This window comes from Neltuma alba, unplaced genomic scaffold (assembly GCF_004799145.2).
Source record: "Neltuma alba isolate B1F8T4 unplaced genomic scaffold, ASM479914v2 tig00012476_pilon, whole genome shotgun sequence".
In the NCBI taxonomy this organism is placed as follows: domain Eukaryota; kingdom Viridiplantae; phylum Streptophyta; class Magnoliopsida; order Fabales; family Fabaceae; genus Neltuma; species Neltuma alba.
Genome location: NW_021636951.1, coordinates 94,451 through 102,003, shown reverse-complemented (window position 1 = coordinate 102,003; position 7,553 = coordinate 94,451). Strand labels below are relative to the sequence as shown.

Genomic DNA, 7,553 nt, shown 5'->3' with positions numbered 1-7,553 from the left:
GAACTTTTCAATTGTAAGTAGTCTTCACACTTTCGTAGCTAGTCAAACTTAGAAGTTGAGCTGCCGAAAGAAAAATTCTAGAGCTAGCTAGCAATTTGATCCTTCTGCTGTATGTGAGTAGGCGTCTCTGAGTTGGTGCTCTTATTAGCACCAAACTGTTTGGATTCATGGAAGATCGATCTAATGATTCAAGACAGTTTCCTGGCTACAATTTAAGAATCCAATATCTTACAAGGTTATTGAACAAATTTAGATGAACAAAATAAGACAAACAAACATCCATAATGTTTCTTAGCATTTAATTCTTAGCAACAGCTTAGCATTTTCCTTCTGATTCATCATTTCTCATCCAAGAGGGATGGAGAAGAGAACGAGTGGGACGACGTGGGACCCGTATTGATAGATCTCTCCCGTCCCTCTTCCTAATATTATTCTCTATTCCAGTGACTGAATGAGATTCAGCAATGGGTTTGGATAAAAGGGACATATCTGCATTTTGCTACTGTCTCCACTGACTTTGAAATCCATGTCAGACCACTTCATTCTAGGCAGGACTGACTCAGTAAAACTGTCAGGATTCGTGGAAGATCCTTTCGACAACTCCGATACAGCTTCTTGGCAATGATTTATGAATCGAATATCTTCCATTCTGGACTTTTGCTTGTACACATATGCTCCACTCCATTTTGCCTTTGATATACCATATATTTACCCAAAACCATTGGACCGGAGCAATCTATGTAACTCCAGACACAGGATATCTCCACGTAGCTCCATCCACTCTCTAAAACTACACTTCTCAGTTTATCCTCCAGAACAAACCGCCGCAAATCAAACAAAAATATGTGGTGTTGTAAGTGATGACAAAATTGTTTGCCCTTCTGGAAATCCAACATCTGTGCCATTAACTCGGACGTCGATAAGCATTTTAGAGGTGCGTGCCATAGGTCCTCTATTAATGCACCAAAACATACGGCCATGATTGGGAATTCCTTTTGGAACCAGAAAGACAATGAATGTCCCTCAACATAGTGGTCAAACCATTCTGGGGTCTTATCTTCTTCCACTATGAATTTCAAGCCATCAACCTCATGTAAAGCCTGTTGCAAAAAAGATCAAGAACAAAGTTACTTCTAATATTAATGTTTATATGGAGGAAGAATTTAAGACAACTATCTATAGAGTACAGAGTAACGAGTCTTCTGTTTAAGTAGTTCCCACAATTGAAGCACTAGATCAAGAAAGGACAATCTATCTTTGATTTTTTTTTTTTTTTTGGTTTGTTCAGAGGTCATGTCATTTTTTATCAAATAACATCATTTCATTATGTGCGTGCTGGCACCAACTTCTTTGTAAAGTAGTTCATGATTCATCACATAGACGCAATTAAGAGTGAAAGAGAGAGAGACTAACCTGACGCAGCAAAATGCTACGAGACTCTAAGCTCAAGTGTGAGTACCATTCAAGGTTCACTGCCGACAATTCTTTTAGGTTCGGTGGAACACCTCTAATTTTTTCAATACTCCTACAAAACGAAAGTTCTAGTTTTTCTAAATTAACTAGGTTTTTGAATGACAAAGGCAACTCTTCTATGCCACTATGGTCCAAACAGACATCTTTGATATTTTCCATCGTTCCTAATATTTCTGGGAATCTTGTGAGGCCGGAGCACCCAGAAAGGTCAAGAAACTCTAGGGATGCTAACTTGATACTTGGAAAGGTGTTGAGCTTCCAACAGTTTTTAACACTCAACCTTTTAAGTTTACAAAGAAATCCAATAGACACATGAACTTCAGTTAACTTGTTACAGCCTTCCAAACACAATTCTTTCAAATTTGAAACTGCAGATAAGTCAGAAACTCGTCTTAGAAATTTGCAACCTCTGAAATTCATCACGCTTAGAGACTGAAACTTCTGCGAGCCAAGATAAAAAATAACCAAGTCTTAATAAACTATAAGAACATCATAAAACATTAAAAAACACAAATACTAATATTTACAGCAATCATTGCATGGAACAAATTTTGACGTATTCTTGCTTCATATAAAAAAAAATAATGATCAAAAGGGCCAATACTCTGCATGCGCTGAGTAGGACATCCGGTTGGAGGAAACTTTCCGGCATTTTGAGGATAATTAGTTCCTTGGGGTTAAAATCAGACGGTAAAGATGGACAAGGATATCCCTTCCAATCCAACACTCTTAAACTGTTGGGGAGATGCTTGGGACCTGTAGAAAACTGTGCATTTCTGATAATAAGAATCTTAAGATTTGGCATCTTTTTGAAGGCCCTTCCATTCCAATCAATCACCATATCTCCGGGCATGTCTAGATTTATGGCTTCAATCTCCCCAGAACCCTTTCATACCAAGTAACAAAGTAAACCAGAAAATCTGTCAAATGTATTACGAGTTGGTATAGAGTCCACTAAAAATATCTTAGATCATAACGCACTCGTCAAAAGATAATAGGACGTTATTCAAGGAATTGGAAGAGGAAAAACAAAAGTAGAAAAGAAAAGAGCTATGTGCGCTGTCAAGACCCCTGAGGGAGAGATTAAGGAAAACTAGAACACCGTGATCATAAGAATTGCAATATGAAAAATATACATGTACCAATGACTCTTACCTTGTTTTCTTCCAACGCATTAAGAATGTCTTTATGAAACCATAACCTAGTGCGCTTTTCACTCTCATATGGTGATTTCTGTCGCACAATTTCTTTACCCATGGCTTGAATCAAATCGTGCATCGTCACCTTACCATGATTCATCTTTATGAGACATTTATCAATCAACACTTGAACACCATAATCCGGGCATATACCACGTGCATACAATGCACTTCTTACATATTCAAAACTGTCACCTTGAAAGCAGCAAGCAATGTCAAGAAAGATTTCCTGTTCGTATTCCTCCAAAGCATCATAGCTTACCTTCAGGATTTGTTGGATCTCTTTAATTGGAATACTACGATAACTTTCTAATGCAGAATTCCAATCATTTGTTTCTCTACCGAACAAGTTGGAACCTATAACTTCCAACGCCAATGGAAGACCACCAGCATAGAGTACTACATTGTTTAAAAACGCCCATGCAACTTGAATCAACACTACTTTGTTTAAAAGCATGCCATTTAAGCAATTCGAGACCTTCTTCTTTATTTAAACAGTCTACCTCATAAATTCTTTTAACACCATGGCTTACTAGCAAATGCTGATCCCTTGTTGTTACAATGATTCTACTACCAGAACCAAACCAATCAAGTCCCCCAGCAATTGCTTGTAATTGCTTTGGCTTATCAACATCATCAAGAACAAGAAGAACCTTCTTTTTGTGGAGCCTATGCTTTATTGTTGGAATTCCTTTATTAACATCTCTTAACTTGATGTCCTCCTCCAACAGTTCAGAAAGAAGCATTTCCTGGACATATGCTAGGCCATGATTAATTGAATTTTCTCTAACATCAGCAAGGAAACAAAAGCCTTCGAATGAGTCCACAATCGAACTGCATACTGCTCGAGCAATTGTTGATTTTCCTATTCCACCAGTGCCACATATTCCTACCATTTGGACCCCTTCATTAGATTCAACATTTAGAAGAGAATTTACTTTTCGCACTCGATACTCAAATCCAACTGGATAATCAGCAATGTGTAAAGGCTTGCGGTTAACTCTCTTAGTGACCTCTTTAACAATTGCTTTAATCAAAGCATATTCATATTGATATCTGCACCAATAACAAATTTTCTGAAAATTCAAACTAAGGGCGTCAAATCAATCTTGTGATCATCTCACAACATAAAGTGACGCCAAATTCATCAAAACATATACTCAGATACAAAATAGCTCAATATAAGACTCAAACACTTCAGATTTTGCTATGCTCATTATTATTGGCCTTATTTAGTTATTTATAATATATGTATGTAAGTACGTATAAATGTAGGTAAGTAGAAGAGTGACTATCAAATAAACTAAATGCAAATACATCAGCCAAAATAAATTCATTTTCTGTTTTCATTTTTCTTTTGATACACATAAGAGCTAATAGGAAACAATAAAGCACTTCAAACTTTGAAAGTCATAATTTGTGTTGCAGCCTCTCTTAGATGTTAATTTAGTAGCAACAATCAATATCAAAAAAAGAAATAAAAGATGTAAAACAAAAGAGAGGCAGTGGAATAACATACCCAGGCTTAAAATGGAAACCCGAGAGATTAGCAGCATCTTGTAGAGCCTGCCTCCATTTTTGCACCTTCTCCTTGTCATTTTTAAACCTCCTCTCGTGCTGAGCAAATACTTCTCTATAATTTTTTCTTTGACGTCGTACTCTTGATGGATCCACGTCATAAAAAATGGGCAAAACCAGTCTACCTTTTTTGTTTATATGCTCAAGGATCTGAACAAGCTCATCTAAGCAAGATGTAGAGGAAACATAGTTTCTAGAGAAAATAGTAATAGCCATCCTAGACTCTTGGATTGCTTTGAGAAGTGAAGGCGTAATCTTTTCTCCTTTCCTAAGCCTTTCATCGTCTAAAAAAGTATGGATACCCTTTTGTTGCAAAGCCTCGTAGAGGTTTCGAGCAAAATCAAAGCGAGAATCTTCACCTCTGAAATTGAGAAACACATCATAAGTCCATCCATAAGAGGAGGACAGGGAAAATGGTGATTGCCCAGCCATGCTAGCAAGTAGAAACGGTGTTGGACCTGCCGGGGAACGAACAAAAATACCAGTGCTTTAAAGTTCTAATATCTATATATATAATACAATTCTGACAAATGGGGGGTCATAAATTTCTCAGTGTATTATGCTATTATATTGTGATTTAAAAAAAAAAAAGAATTGTCCAGAAGCGGACCAAAAAAAAAAATTGATTAGCAATAGAAAATCAAGTCAACAAAATCCTAGTTTCATCAGCACAGAAAACCTGAAGTTATCTAGGGGAACGAGAAGATCAAGTCAACAAAATGGTTTTCTGTCAAGATTGCTTTTAGCTGCTAATACATAAACAAGGAAAATTAGGAAAAACATGAAAAGGGAAAGTTACCTCTTGTTGGTCAGAGAGTTGACTTAGAAAATCCTACTCTTTTGGAGAGAAACAGAGGACTAGGCTTGCCAGTGCGGGGACTACGGGTTATGTTGGGGATTCTGAATCACTTTTTGGGTCTTTGAAAATCGTCCCTTGGTCCAGAGAGAGATGTGAAGTATTTTGGTTTTTGTAGTGTAGTGAGGATTAAGAGAGTTGTGGCCTCTCGAAAGCCCAGAGTCATTGTGTTGCGCACCTTGTGCTGATCTCATTAGTTTGTAATCATCACTTGATTGTAGTTTTATATTCCGGGTCTAAGAATCACTTCCTTTGTTTTGCAGTAACAGTATCATCCATCTTGATCTGGTTAGTTCTGTGATCAGCTCTGTTCAGGGGAGGGCCATAACATTTTCTTTTTCGATGATCAAGTCAACAAAATGGTTCCTTTTTTCAATGATCAAGTCAACAAAATGAGCATGAAATAGAAATGCATTCACAACGAAACGACACGTAATAAAACAAACTAGTCAAGGTCATATACCCAATATGAGGCGTGAAGACGTAAATATCTGTCTTCATCTCTTCTTCGGAAAACTAGAGGGAGATGCAGAAGAAAGTGAATCATCAAGACGCAGGACCACTTTAGGCTTAGCTTATCTCATTTATTTTTATTTTAAAGGGTGTAAATCGGGAATTTTCCGTAAGATACAATAAATGCTTTTTAATATGAATTACACTCCTAATATTCAAATCTAAGACTAATCTTTGTAAAGTGATCATTTATTTTTATCTCTGTGTGCATTCAAAGATAAAGACAATAAGTTTGATATTGTTGTATGTTTGTGCTGTATGATATATCTTTTCCAAATAGAATGATGATGAGGGGTTTCTATAGACTATAAAGTAATACGTCAAAGAAATGACTTTTAGAACAATACCTTTTTAATTAAAAAAATTTAAAAGTCATAACTATATATTGAGTTATTAAAAAAGATAATTTAAATAATCAAAGCTTATTTAATAAATTTTTTATGAATAGTCACATCTTTTTCTATGTAAAGTTATCTGAAAAAACAATGCAACCTTTCACTTAATAGTGTGACCACACATTTACATAATGTCTATAAAAATTAAAGAAATACAACCTTGATAACTTTTAGTGTTATTGTATTATAACTTTCTACGTGATCCTTTATATAAATATATTAATTTATATAAGAATACAACCTTTCATGTCCATATATCTTAATTTATATAAAGACACAACCCTTCATGTAAATTTGGTGAATTTATAATTTTTTTAAAAACACATTTTGATTTTGAAAAGGGTTAATATAATTTTTAACCCCTCAAGTTTGCTTTCATTTTGATTTTCGGCTTTTAAATTTCAATATTTTAAATAATTTATTAAATTATAGAGACCAATATTTTAAATAAAAAATTTAAGAAATTAAAATATATGATTTAAAATATGAAAGACCAAAATAAAAAATAAGGATCAACTTAAAGCAGTAACCTTTTTTAAAATATTCCCCAGTAGAATTGCAGAAGCAAATATGATTGGGTTAGAAGATCTGAGTTGTGAACATAATTATTATTCAGTTGATAGAAAGGAAAAACGACAAAACACGAGAACATTTTGAATATGCTGAGACACTATAAAATAGTGTTTAGGTTATTATCATTATATAAGCAAGGTGCCCTTAATACAGATAAAGAATGGTTCAGATGGTTATAACAAAAATGATCGTCACTTTACACGTATAATCTATATATTATAGAAACAATTGCTAATCTAAATTAATCTGTAACATTGATTTTTTTAAAAAAAAATCTATCATCTTCCAATCACATTCATGTCCTTGCAATGCTAATCACAAATTTTTATGGAAATTGATAGTTTAAGTTTATTATTATTATTATTGTTATTATGGGAGGTGGTGGTGGTAAAATGAAATATAATTCACGAATCAAAATCAAACTTTTGTGCTTGAGTCCAAAAAAAAAAAAACTTTTGTGCACAAATGCACGGCTTCAAATATAACACGTGCTCGCATCAGATTTTGCCTTGTCCATATCTATGGTATGTGCCAACTTTAAAATAAACTAACTCGAAAAAAATATATTTGTCGAAATAGCAACATGCTATAATATTTAGGCGGAAGAATTTCACGTGAACCTTTTGAAATTAATACCGATATGTAAAAAAAAAAAGCAATATTTCAACTTTTAACGAGAAAAATTAAAAAAAAATCTTGTTTAACTAATATACATTATAGCAATTTTTTGTCAGTAATAATGTAATTCATTACTACCAAGTTTAACCAAGTGTTTTTTTTTTCTTTTGATGATGTTAATTTTGACCTTCAACAACACTATACTTAAGGAATGTTGATCCAATAAAAATGACTGAGGCAGTCCCATCAGAAAATAATTATAACAAGGAAGAGGGTAATGTGTTTATTATAATGAAAAAATTACATACCAATATTTAAATCATTCAATAAATACGCATTTTGAAAATG

The 7,553-nt window shown here is 34.1% G+C and overlaps 1 pseudogene; it reads right to left on the bottom strand.

Moving 5' to 3' along the window:
- Positions 1 to 2,005: 2,005 nt before the first annotated feature.
- LOC114727447 (TMV resistance protein N-like) lies at positions 2,006 to 5,136 on the bottom strand (annotated as a pseudogene).
- Between the last annotated feature and the right edge of the window lie 2,417 nt (positions 5,137 to 7,553).